We start from the raw sequence: 13,189 nt of genomic DNA, 5'->3' as shown, positions 1-13,189 counted from the left end.
CATGGCTTTTGCAGAGGCAAGTTCTGCCTTATAAACTTACTAGAGTTCTTCAAGGGTATAAACAGGCATGTGGATAAGGGGGAACTAGTGGACATTGTCTACTTGGATTTCCAAAAAGGCTTTTGACAAAGTTCCTCACCAGAGACTATTGAGAAAACTCAGCAATCAAGGAATAAGAAGGGAATTCCTCCTATGGATTAAAAACTGGTTGAGAAACAGGAAGCAAAGGGTGGGTGTAAATGGAGCCTTCTCACAATGGAGAAATGTAGGGAGTAGTGTCCCCCAAGGATCTGTTTTGGGACCAGTGCTCTTTAACTCAATGCATGGCAGCTATGAAAAAGGCAAACTCTATGCTGGGGATAATTAGGAAAGGAACTGATAATAAAACTGCAAAGATTGTCATGCCCTTTTATAAAGCAGTAGTGCGACTGCACTTGGAGTACTGTGTTCAGTTCTGGTCGCCACATCTCAAAAGGGATAATGAAGAGATAGAAAAAGTGCAGAGATGCGCAACAAGAATGATTGAGGGACTGGGGCACCTGCCTTATGAGGAGAGGCTGCAGCGTTTGGGACTCTTTCGTTTGATTGAAGTCATAAAATTATGAATGGGGTAGAAAATGTCGACAGATAATTTTTTCTTTCTCACAGGGGGCATACATTGGAAATTCTGGGCGGGAAGAATTAGGACTAAGAAAAGGAAACATTTCTTCATGCAACATATGATTGGTGTTTGGAATATGCTGCCACATGGAGTGGAGATGGACACTAACCTGGATAGCTTTAAAAGTGGCTTGGACAGATTTATGGAGAAGTTGATCTGTGGCTACCAATCTTGATCCTCCTTGATCTGAGATTGCAAATGCCTTAGCAGACCAGGTGCTCAGGAGCAACAGCAGCAAAAGGCCATTGCTTTCACATCCTGCATGTGAGCACCAAAAGGCATCTGGTGGACCACTTCAAGTTGCAGAGTGCTGAACTAGATGGACTCTGATCTGATCCAGCAGGCTCTTATGTTCTTAAGCACATGTACTCTTTTCTCAGCCACGACGCAAATCCATCTTCAGTTAACACATGCCAAAGGTTATGAAGAAAAAAGTCTTATCAGACTTCAGCCGCAGAGAACTCTTGTTTTCAACATTCATTCATGATTTCTCCTTCTTTGCATACAACCAGGAGAACAACTGTTCTGTTACAATGTCTCCTCCTCCCTCTATAAGGCTCATGGTGCACATGGAGCCAGAGGTGTATCTGCTGGATGAAAAGGGGTAACCCATGAACCCTGGCACAACTAATCTGGTCACACGGAGGACACAAAATCACCTCCCCCCCCCAGATGCCTTTCCCCGCCCCCAGAATCTTCAGCCTCCCTCTGCTGCCCAAGTCGTTGAAGAGGACGACTTGGGCGAGGGAAACGGCAAAGACAAACGGCACTCCTCCAGGTGCTATCCTTCTTCCCTGAGCAGGCTGCCCGCTCAGAGGGAGGGGAGGTAGCAACGGCGCCCTTCCAGCCACTTCCCTTCTTCCGCAAGCAGGCTGCCGGTTCCAAGGAAGGGGAAGTAGCAAAGGAGCCCCTCCAGCCGCTTCCCTTCTTCCGCAAGCAGGCTGCCCGCTCAAAGGGAGGGGAAGTAGCAAAGGCGCCTCTCCAGCCGCTTCCCTTCTTCCGCAAGCAGGCTGCCCGCTCAGAGGGAGGGAAAGTAGCAATGGCGCCCCTCCAGCCGCTTCCCTTCTTCCGCAAGCAGGCTGCCGGTTCCAAGGAAGGGGAAGTAGCAAAGGCGCCCCTCCACCTGTTTCCCTTCTTCCGCGAGCGGGCTGCCTGCTCAGAGGGTGGGGGTGCAAAGGCGCCCCTCCAGTCGCTACCCTTCTTCCGCAAGCAGGCTGCCGGCTCCAAGGAAGGGGAAGTAGCAATGGCTCCCCTCCAACTGCTTCCCTTCTTCCGCTGCCCGTTCAGAGGGAGGGGAAGTAGCAATGGCTGCCCTCCAGCCGTTTCCCTTCTTCCGCTGCCCGTTCAGAGGAGGGGAAGTAGCAATGGCTCCCCTCCAACTGCTTCCCTTCTTCCGCTGCCCGTTCAGAGGAGGGGAAGTAGCAATGGCTGCCCTCCAGCCATTTCCCTTCCTCCGCTGCCCGTTCAGAGGGAGGGGAAGTAGCAATGGCTGCCCTCCAGCCATTTCCCTTCTTCCACTGCCCGTTCAGAGGGAGGGGAAGTAGCAATGGCGCCCCTCCAGCTGCTTCCCTTCTTCCGCTGCCCGTTCAGAGGAGGGGAAATAGCACAGGCGCCCCGCCAGCCGCCTCCCTTCTTCCGCGAGCGGGCTGCCTGTTCAGAGGGAGGGGAAGCGGCAAAGGCTCCCCTCCAGCTGCTTCCCTTCTTCCGCTACCCATTCAGAGGGAGGGGAAGCGACAAAGGCTCCCCTCCAGCCACTTCCCTTCTTCTGCTGCCCATTCAGAGGAGGGGAAGTAGCACAGGCGCCCCGCCAGCCGCCTCCCTTCTTCAGCGAGCGGGCTGCCCGTTCAGAGGGAGGGGAAGTGGCAATGGTACCCCTCCAGCCGCTTCCCTTCTTCCGCTGCCCATTCAGAGGGAGGGGAAGTGGCAAAGGCTCCCCTCCAGCCGCTTCCCTTCTTCCACTGCCCATTCAGAGGGAGGGGAAGTGGCAAAGGCTCCCCTCCAGCCGCTTCCCTTCTTCTGCTGCCCATTCAGAGGAGGGGAAGTAGCACAGGCGCCCCGCCAGCCGCCTCCCTTCTTCCGCGAGCGGGCTGCCCACTCAGAGGGAGGGGAAGCGGCAAAGGCTCCCCTCCAGCCACTTCCCTTCTTCTGCTGCCCATTCAGAAAGAGGGGAAGTGGCAAAAGCTCCCCTCCAGCCACTTCCCTTCTTCCGAGAGCGGGCTGCCCATTCAGAGGGAGGGGAAGTGGCAAAGGTACCCCTTCAGCCACTTCCCTTCTTCCGAGAGCTGGCTGCCTGCACAGAGGGAAGGGAAGCAGCGAAGGCCAGCTGGCTTCCCTTTGCTCTTGCTCTGCTGGCCCCGGGGTGGGGGGGCCTGCCAGCTTCTCTTGCCGTCCCTGCACCGGCGGTGTGAGAACTCTCGCCAAGGGTGCAAGGGGCATGGGAAAGCTAACTGGCTTCCCTTCCTGCCCCTCTCGTGCTGCCGGTCCGGTGCTGCTGGGCAGAGAAGAAGGGCTGCCTGCAGATCAGACAGCTTCTCTTCCCTGCCCAGCAGCCCTGGCAGAGAGAATCACCCTCAGGTAAGCAGGGGTGGGGGTGGGGCTCCGGAGGGGTTTTTTCGCCCCCAAATGCCTCTGCATGGAGCTTCCTCCACCATGCAGAACTCTCCTCAGGTTCAGTGCCGCTACACCCTACACCAGAACAATGCCAGAAAGGCGTCCCAAATTGCTTTCAATCCACACCTTCACCTGCTTTGCTTCTTCGCCAGCACTTCTCTTTCTCCCTTACTCTCCTCTTCCTTTTACTCCCCTTTGCGGGGCGGTCTCTCCATTTCTGCCCCTCCCACCCTCGCCTGCTGCTTTGCCCGCGCAGCTATCGCTAGCTGGCTGCTGCATTTCTTCCGGCGGGCTGTGCGTGCACGACTCAGCAGGAGGGAACTGCAGTCTGGCTGGAGCTGTGAGTACCCTGCAACCAAAGGCTCCCTTTCCATCCTGTCTGTAGGCTCTGTTCCCACTCCCCTATTCTCCTTCTTGAAACCACGGGGGTCTCCCTTTCTCTCAAGCGCGCCGCTAGTGGACGCAAGAGACATTGGAAATGTTTCACCCAGCAGCTACATCTCTGCGGAGGACCCCGAGGGAAGTCGTTTCCCTTCTTCGGTGCTGTGCCCAACGCAGCTGCCACCAGACGGAGAGTGTGTTCTCTGTATGCAGCAATCCTGCCTGCCTGACCAAAAAAAATCACGAGGGGAGGGCTCAGTGGGATGCTAAAGTAGTGCAGGTACAGTAGTTCAGGGCCTTGAAATGGAAAGCTGCTTGCCCCCGCAACGTTTCCGAACTGTACCTCTCGGGACTTGTCTCCCCGGACTGCGCTGCTCTGCATGTATTCCCTCTTAAACTAATCTACAGCAATGATACCGAGAGATGAGGAAAGTATTGGGAAAAAATTCTTAAGGATACGTATTCGACCTTTGATATCGTCCTCTCCTCCCCACCCCCATCCGATTTCACATTAAACGAAACGCATAAGAGGAGAGACATCCGTGAATGCATGCAGAGTTGAGGCATCCGGATTTTAAACATTACCAACTGGGGCCACGATAGGTCTCTCTAGAGTTACAGTTGCCTTTCGAAACAAGAGAAAGGGCTGCAAAGTAGCTGCTCTCTAGCAAAAATAGGCAGCTGTTAAGATACTCGAGAACGTGGCATTGCAGAGGCTGCTGCTGTGCTGGCAGTTGCTGTTTTACATCTCCAACAGCTGGAGGTGACTTCAGCATGGAATGATGAAATCCTCTTATCACTTACACGCTAAAGATGGCTGCCTGATGAAGAGGCTGCGTTAGCAGTAGGCACTATCCATGAGCTGTAGTTTTTGTTGCTAGGTTACATCAGGACATATTTTTCCCCTACAGAAATGCATCTTGCAATATTGATGTTACAGACTACCCCCACCATGAATTTATTTCTGTTGATGCTTCTGTTTCTTTCCTAATGCATTGTGGGAAGGTGACTATTGCAGGCAAAGCAACTGGTACACAGGGATGCCAGTACAGCTGATTTCAGATTGTAAGAAATTGACAACTGTCGTCCGTTGTTTGATTAATGCATTGCATCAGTTCTACCTCATAACCATGAGCTATGCTGGGGCTGCAGGCTGTGAGAATGCAGGGGACAGAATTGCTAAGTGATATAGACGAAGTCTGAAATGCATAGCTTCATATTTATCTCTGATAAAAAACATGTTTTCAGCTATCCCTCCTCTATTGCAATTGATCCTCCTTGTTCAGCTGTTTTTGTGACTTGATGGCCAGAACATAATTTCTGTAGTATGCACTCACCATTTGTGTACATAAAGTGTCATTGAAATTCCTCATCTTTTCCCTTTAAAACTCTTCTTGTGACTTCACAGAAGTAATCAGTATACATGTAGTGTATAGTGTGGATACCTTTATGGAGTTTATCCATAATGACTCCCAAGTTATGAGATTCATATTTAAAGCAACCTTATTTACAAGGGCCATAAATAATAATACACCGATGAAACTTGCCTAAAATGTCATGCTTTATGATGGGGAACAAATGACTGTACACTATTTTAAAACCTATTCAACAAGCTCTATGTGCGTTTTTGGAAAGAAAAGCCTTGTAGTCTAGTGGCAGTTTGATTATGTGATTTTTTTTTCATCTGTACTGGGATTACAATCACTGTCTCTGGTGCTAGGTGTTTCAAGACTGGCAGATAGACATGCATTACGAAAACTCAACATGCCTATTGTGGTGTACAAGTGGAAACCCACAAGAAACGTGTAGGAACAGCTATCGTATCCTCCCATCTTTGCTTCCTTCCCCTCTCCCCCTACTTCTCTTATTCTTTCTTCCTCTCACCACCCCTTTTTTACTTTCTCCATCTCCCATGCCTGTTACTTTCTTCCACTGTATTGCTCTATCTATCTCCACATCTCATCACTCTTTCATTCTTTTTTTACTCCCATCCATGACTTTCTCTCTTCCCCCCCCCCCACGACACACACCATCACCCTTTAGGCCAACCATCTTCTGCTCCCCCCCCCCCAGCACCAACAGTGACTCCTCTCCTGAACTACATTGGGGGGTTAACCTTCCCTCGCACCAGCCATTAACAATGTATATATTCATGTGCAGATTACTTACCTGAACCACCTATGTGGTGGCTTCTGGCCCTGTCACCACTGCTGCTGATGAAGGGAAGAAGTGGGTAGGTGGCCGAGAAAGTGGCTGCTGCTGTGGGGGTGGGGAGAAGAAGCAGATGGGTGGTTGGGAGAGCAGCTAGTACTGCTGCTGTCTGGGGGAAGAGAAGTGGTTGGTCAGTTGGGAGAGCTGCTGCTGCTGCTGATTTCCACTTCTCTCCACCCCCCAGCAGCAGCAGTAGTACTAACTGCTTTCCCAGCCACCCACCCACACATATACATTGTTAGAGGTTGGGGGGCGGGTTTAAACCCCCAATATAATTTTTGCAACTTTTAGGATTTTCCTGCAAATTGGTTAGGACCTCTCAGTGTGAACCAGATCCACACATTTAGGTATCTGCAGATATGGTCACAAAAGAGATTTATAGATAAGAATTTTGTATATGCAATTACAACTATAGTTATAAGTGAAGAGGGTACACAGGATAACACATACTATGCACACAGTAGAAATTTTTCTGATAGAACAGCTTTTCGCTGAATATTCAGCGAAGGTGTTCCAAAAAATAATGTCAGCTTTCAGTCTGCAGTGTGAGTATTTCTTGTACTGTTAGTTTAATTATCAATATTGGGATTGTCAAAGGCTTTCACGGCCGGATTCAACTGGTTGTGGTGGGTTTTCCGGACGGTGTATCCGTGGTCTGGTGGATCTTGTTCCTAACGTTTCGCCGAAACATTAGGAACAAGATTCACCAGACCATGGCCACGCTGTCTAGAAAAACCAACACAATCAATATTGTTTTGCAATGAAATTCAGAATGTGTGATGTTGGACATGCCTTTCATCTGCAAGATGAAGAGTGGTGTGGACAGGAGTGGTATAACGCTTCTATTAATTGGCCTTGGAATTGTACTTCCGTATGCCTTGGTCTTGGAATTGTAGTTCACAAACTAGGTCATTTTTATTCATAGCTCCTCTTCACTGCTGAGGCGAAGCTGGTGTTGAATGTTTATTTGGGGGCAAAATTGAAGCATATTACTGTGGTAATAAGAAGCAGAACTGCATTTTAAAAAGGAAATGTCTTTAGTTTTTATATTGAGTAATTAGTGACAGAATATTTATAGCTGTAGCTTCACTGTTGGAATCATGAATGAAGGGAAATGGATACATGAGAAGGCATTCTTAACGTTCCAAAGACATGCTTGTATAAAATAATTGTTTGTAGTATTGCAGCTTTTAGTTAATACCAGTAGGAATTACTGTGATATTTACATCCCTTAAAAATTAAAAAAAAAATGGGGGTGGGGTGGGGTATTTCCCTTTTTAAGAACAAGCATCCAAGGATATAATGCTCATTTGAGAACTAAAGTTTTCTCATATATTTTCTATCAGAAGCAGACCTGGACTCTATCAGATACTGTGAGAACTAGAATATTGTAAATGCATACCAAGCATTCCCTAGTTCAAGCTTGCTGTGGCCTTAAAGCCCATCCCACAGTCTGAGGAGGTTAGGGGATGGTGCCACTGCTGTGCCACTGCACCATCTCTAGAGGGCTTCCAGGCAGAAAAAGTGGAAAATCCCCCTTTGGGTGGTGTAAGTCCAAAGCCCTGGCCGCAGCATTCCTGGTCCTAATGCCCAGGCAGAAGCAACTAAAGTCAGCTTCACCCACCAGGAATTTCCCATCTCCCCCCCACCCCACCCCACACACTAATGTCCAATCGGATACCAGTGTTGCTCTGCTGCTGCATCCTCTTTTGTGTTTTGACACCGTAGAGCTGTGGGACACCCAGCCACTGGCACCTTTGCCCTCTCCACGAGTGGGGATGCCCCTTATGCCAACAGAGGGGGCAAATGCATCAGCACAGCACAGCGTCACTCCCACAGCCCATCCCCCCCCCCTCTGGATTGGGCTGTTAGACTACTATGTCTCAGAATTTTTTTCAAAAAAAACCTTCCCTCATCTCTAATGTGGGGATCATACGCATTTATAATCACTGTAATTGTGAAATATCCCCACAAAATGGGAGTCTCCCAACTCTTATACAGGTTTTAATTGCGAAATGGCCCTACTAACTCACTATGGCTATAGAATACCTTGGTTAAACCCAGGGCTGAATTCTACATGATGCTTTCTAACCTGTTCTTTCAGTGAATAGATCTGAGAATATGTTTGGTCTACATGGCCAGTTCATCCAATCCTACTTGGAATGGATTTGTTGCTTTTTTACTGTTTTTTGCTTTCTGCGTACCACATGAGAGGCTGTGATCTCTGACCTCCCTCTCTCATCCACTACATGAAACAACCATATATGTTCCAGAACCTTTAATCAGGACTCACATCTGAATGATTTACATCAGGTATATTTCTTAAGCAATCCCCTCATCCCCTTTTGTAATTTTGACTATAAGGGTACCTGCAAAATGATTATATATTCCCTCATTTGATGGAAATGAGGTATAATTCAAGAAAGATTATGAGACTTTGCAAGATTTCAGGCTCAGCTCAAAAGATTTCTGAGGACCATTATGTCTCTTTTCCCAGGAAGGTCACATCAGGATAAACTAGTAGAGAGGGATAAATTCACTTCTTTCCAAACGGCAAGGTTTGTGGCCACTGTCATAAAGATAAATATGAGGATGAGGCATGCTGATGTAAACACAGTTGACCCCAACAGTGAGTGCTGTACTCTAGGATGCATGGTATATTGGTTTTATTTTGAGATACCTTAAGTGATCATGATGTATGGAGATTTTTTTGCAAATGTGTGGAGATTTCTCTTTCTTACTTTGATGGAATCATGTTATTGGAGTTCGTTAGTCAATGATGCAGTTAAGACTGGTTGATTGGCTTATGCTGAAATAAAACTATTAGTCTTTAAGGGGTTACAACACTCCTATTTATGTTTACTGGAGCAGAACTATCATCTCAGCAATCCTTACAGTTCTACAGAATGAAAAGTGCATTGAATATTTTGAATAGCTGTATATATTTCAAGCAGGAACTTGCAAGGATCTGCAGAGGGATATAATCCTCCCCCCACTATTTCCTCTTTCCCTTTCATACCCTCTTTTCCTGTTCTGTCTCTTCTTCCCACCCAACAGCCAATCTACCGTTATCTGCCCTTCTGTCAGTTTCCTTCAAGGAGCCTCATCTAGGAAAACTATGGCCCAGTTATGTGCTGTTGGTTGTTGGGCTAGCCGCTAGGCTCACTTGCATGGTAGGAAACCCTGAATCATGGGGGGGGGGGGGCACATCACTTTTCCCGGTATTCTTCTGCCCAAATTTTATTCCCTTTCCCTCCTTTCCATATCCTCCCTCTTTTCACTGCCTCCTTCTTATCAGCCATTCACTTACCCATCTTTTACCTGCCTCCCATCTTCAGCTATATTTATTATTGATTTACTTCATTTATACATTCCCTTTCTTCACACTGGGGAGCAAAGCCGCTTGCATCCTCTTCTTCCTCTCCTCCTTTTAATCTTTATTTTATCCTTTATTTATATTGAAAGTATTTTTATTTTATTTATTTATCTATTACATTTGTACCCCGTCAATCTCCCGAGGGACTCAAGGTGGCTGTATGCGACTGGTCACCTCATGAACATTCATTGCAGACTGCTGACTTGAATCTAGGTCACCCAGACTGCGCTATGAAATTCTAAGTACTACACCACACTGACTTTCATAGAATGGCTGTTTTGAACAGTATCAATCAACCTGACCAAAGGTAGTCCCAGTGCAGCTTCCAGCCTTGCTGCCAAGCCCTGTCTCCCCTCCAAGATTCCCAGAGCTGTGACTCACTACACCTGCCAGGCCCACCACAGCTGCCAGGGACTGCCAGCCTCCTCACCACCAAGGCCCGCCCTCCTCAAGTTTGTTTGAGCTGCTGCTGAAGAACTGAAATCCTCTGTGGCTACTAAGCCAGATGCAGCCACCAGGTCTGCCCCTCCACAATATATCTAGAGTCACCATGAAGCGAGGTGACCATGTGCAGCTGCCAGGTCCTCTGCAGCAGCTGGCCTCTTTGCCACCAGGTCTCCCCCCCCCCCGCCCCCCACAAGCATTGCCAGAACTGCCACTGAACCCTTGTGGCACTCAAAAACTGCCAGGTGTGCTGCAGTTATCAGCCTCCTCGTCCCTGGCCTGCCTCCCCACAGTATCGCTGCTAGGCTCTCTGTCCCCACCAATGTCACCATTGCCCCCAGCCCTGCAATTTCCTTCACCAGCAGGAGAAACAGATACATTGACTGTGCATGCATAGACAACAGTCTTGTTTGGGGAAAATTTAACCCTCCAGTTTTCAGATTTTTCTGCAAACCTAGGATATTCCCCAAGTTTGGAGAAAAATCTCATTCCTGTCATTGTGGGCCTGATACATAGATTTACACCTATGCAGACTGGTCCATACTGGTAAATAGATATGTAGATGATTCCAATCTGACCTCCTCCCTCCTTTTTCCATCAAGTCCACTGCTAACCCTCAGTGAAGTTGTCCATTTGTTCTAACTGCCATCTTAGAGATAATAGTAAATATAAATTATATTGTTTTGTTTGTGTTTTTAAATGTTTTAATTGTTATACAAAATGTTGTAAGCTACCTCAAGCCCAAAAGGGGAGGGGTGGCATATTAAATCTAAATAAATAATGGAATTCTGGGATAAATGCAGCATTGGTTCTGACTAAGAGTGGTAGTTCTTGCAAAATCAGGACGGACATTCACATGCAAAATTCATTTCAGGCTTGCAATGAAGTATATCCAAAACACATTAATCTGATTTTATTTATTTAGGGTTAGCCACTTTGCCTCTTGAAGCAACTAACTTCTTATGTCAGCACTGATGTCCAAAATGCTACCCTGCACACAAGATTGTGTGTGAATGTATCCCATTGAAGTCAGAGGGTTATATGCATGCACAGTTGTATACAGGATTTCCACAAGCCTCCCTTGCCCGCCCTCTCCCAGACCCCAAACAGCCACCAGGCCTGGTGGGGCAGTACCAGTTGCTGTGTGCTGCCTCGCTAGCCTGTCCCAACCTCCCCACTCCCTCGCTCACCATCTCCCAGCCTCCAAGCAGTCACCTGAGCTGACAGAGCAGCACCAGGTTGCCAATGCACTACCTCTCTGACCTGGCCCAACCCTCCTATTCCCTCGCCAGCCCCCCCCCCCCCAGCCCCCCAAGCAACATGGCTTATCTGGCAGCAGAAACTAAAGGTAAGAAAAAACAGTGCGCTTCCCACAGCCTGATCAGTCCACCTCCCCCTATCTAGACCCCATTTTATTTTACTTTAAAATGAACTTTACTGTTAATGTTCATATATTCTGCTAAATCATCTGGCAGGAAGCATAGTGACATATATTCAGCACAAAAAGATTGTTCTTCTGTCACACTGCAGGGTGTAAATATCTTATTTTTATTCAAGTTGTAATCTGAGATTAAGTTTTGATTGCAAGGGAACTTTTATTTACTGGACACTGCTGTTATGTGGTAGACCTTTGAACAAAGTTTAAAGTCTTTCTGCTCCTGTTATGAATGAATGTACTCTGTACTAAAAATGTTCGGGTAAACTTTGCTCAAGATTTGTATTTTGTTCTCAAAATTGGATTATATTTTTACTATGTATTTAAACTTCAGTTACTGTTTGATACCTTCAGTGCTGGTGAGATATTCAACCTTTTAAAAAAAATTCTGCCAGCTCAGAGAAAACAGAAGTATTTTTCATACAAAGCTCTTATCAAAACCTTTTCAGTATATTAGCAGAGATGTAAATACCTCTTATATAATGAGTTCCAATGTGAATCCTGCCTCATTCTGAAGTTTATGGTCCAGAGTAGGGCATAATGAAATCCTCTTAAAATAATGGGAGGTGCTCACATCTATCTGAACTCCGATTCTTTGGGTTTTGAAGTATGTGTCTCAGATACAGATAAAGTTTTTTCTGTGTTTATATCAGAACTTTTTTTTCTCCTTCTTCCAACAGAAAAAACCACTAATGAGATATTCTACCTACTCTTCCACTCTGGAGTATAAGGGTAGGCTGACCAGACGTCCCGCTTTTGGCGGGAGAGTCCCACCTTGAAACAACTTGTCCCGCGTCCTGTGGGTTTTTTCAAATGCCCCGGGTTTTGGAAGGCTGCCGCACTGCCTTCTGGGGCGCAAGGCAGTGCAGCAGCCTCCCGTGTGGCTGCAGGAGCGCACGGCCTTCTGGGGCGCTCCCGTTTCCCGCCCTGTGACTTCCTGAAGGAGGATAAGAAGAGAAGTGGGGGGGGGAACAGGAGCACCCCAGAAGGCTGTGCGCTCCTGCGGCCGCACGGGAGGCTGCCGCACTGCCTTGCACCCCAGAAGGCAGTGCGGCATCCTTCCAAAACCCGGGGCATTTGAAAAAACCCAAGGGACGCGGGACAAGTTGTTTCAAGGCGGGACTCTCCCGCCAAAAGCGGGACGTCTGGTCAGCCTACCCTTATACTCCAGAGTGGAAGAGTAGGTAGAATATCTCATTAGTGGTTTTTTCTGTTGGAAGAAGGAGAAAAAAAAGTTCTGGTATAAACACAGAAAAAACTCGCCTGTCCCGGTTTGCGAAGGTGACCATCTGGTCACCTTATATAAGGGCCTTGTGGTGATACAGGATGATGGATTATATTGGTCTTCTGGACCCGACTAGATAGAACCCTGGTTTGATCCAGCAGAGCTCTTCTTATTTTCTTTAGAATAATAAGTTTTATTTCATTTATTTAGATATTTATATCCCACTTGGGTCCCCATTGAAAATACAAAGGAGCTTGTAACATTGTTCTTCCCTTCCCTGTTTTATTGTCAACAACTGTGTGAGGTAGGTTAGGCTAAGATATAACGATTGGCCCAAGGTCACTAAGCAAGCCTCCATAGCAGAGTGAGGATTTGAACCTGACTCTACTAGATCCTGGTCCAACTCGTAATCACTACTCAATATTCTTTTTGTATTGAATTTCTTTCACAAATGAAAACAATAATACTCTTGTGTTGAGACTAACATGATGCCCATCCTCGTTCCTTTTGCTTCTTTTTCCTCCATACGTTGTTCTTAATTTTAGATTGTAAGGCTGTGGACAGGGCCTGCTTTTATTTTTCTGTTTTTGTATAACACCTACCCATTTTAAATGTGTTATAAGGAATACTTATTTTGTTAATGGGTTGATTGATGCCTATTGGGCCATGTGCAGGACCAAGTGATTTAGTGCCATTTTTGTTGCATCCCTGTAAAGGAGTAAGTTTATGTTGAGTGAAACAGAAAAAGAATAAAAAGCATATATACAAACATGCCTTGTAAAGAACACTGTTTCAGATGTTACTTTTCTCTGTTTTCACTCTGAAGGTGTAATGTATTCGGGGTTA

General features: G+C 47.0%; 1 protein-coding gene across 1 annotated transcript in view; it reads left to right on the top strand.

Annotated features, from left to right (window-relative positions):
• Nucleotides 1-3,461: 3,461 nt before the first annotated feature.
• The window catches only part of SFXN1 (sideroflexin 1), a 43,938-nt gene continuing 34,210 nt past the window's right edge, over nucleotides 3,462-13,189 (top strand). Inside the window, exon 1 of the mRNA XM_048488090.1 lies at nucleotides 3,462-3,611. The gene's annotated coding sequence lies outside the window, so the exon portion shown is untranslated. The remainder of the gene's footprint in view (nucleotides 3,612-13,189) is intronic.

Source organism: Sphaerodactylus townsendi, linkage group LG03 (genome assembly GCF_021028975.2).
Source record: "Sphaerodactylus townsendi isolate TG3544 linkage group LG03, MPM_Stown_v2.3, whole genome shotgun sequence".
NCBI classification, from domain to species: Eukaryota; Metazoa; Chordata; class Lepidosauria; order Squamata; family Sphaerodactylidae; genus Sphaerodactylus; species Sphaerodactylus townsendi.
This window is presented reverse-complemented; position numbering and strand designations above follow the sequence as displayed.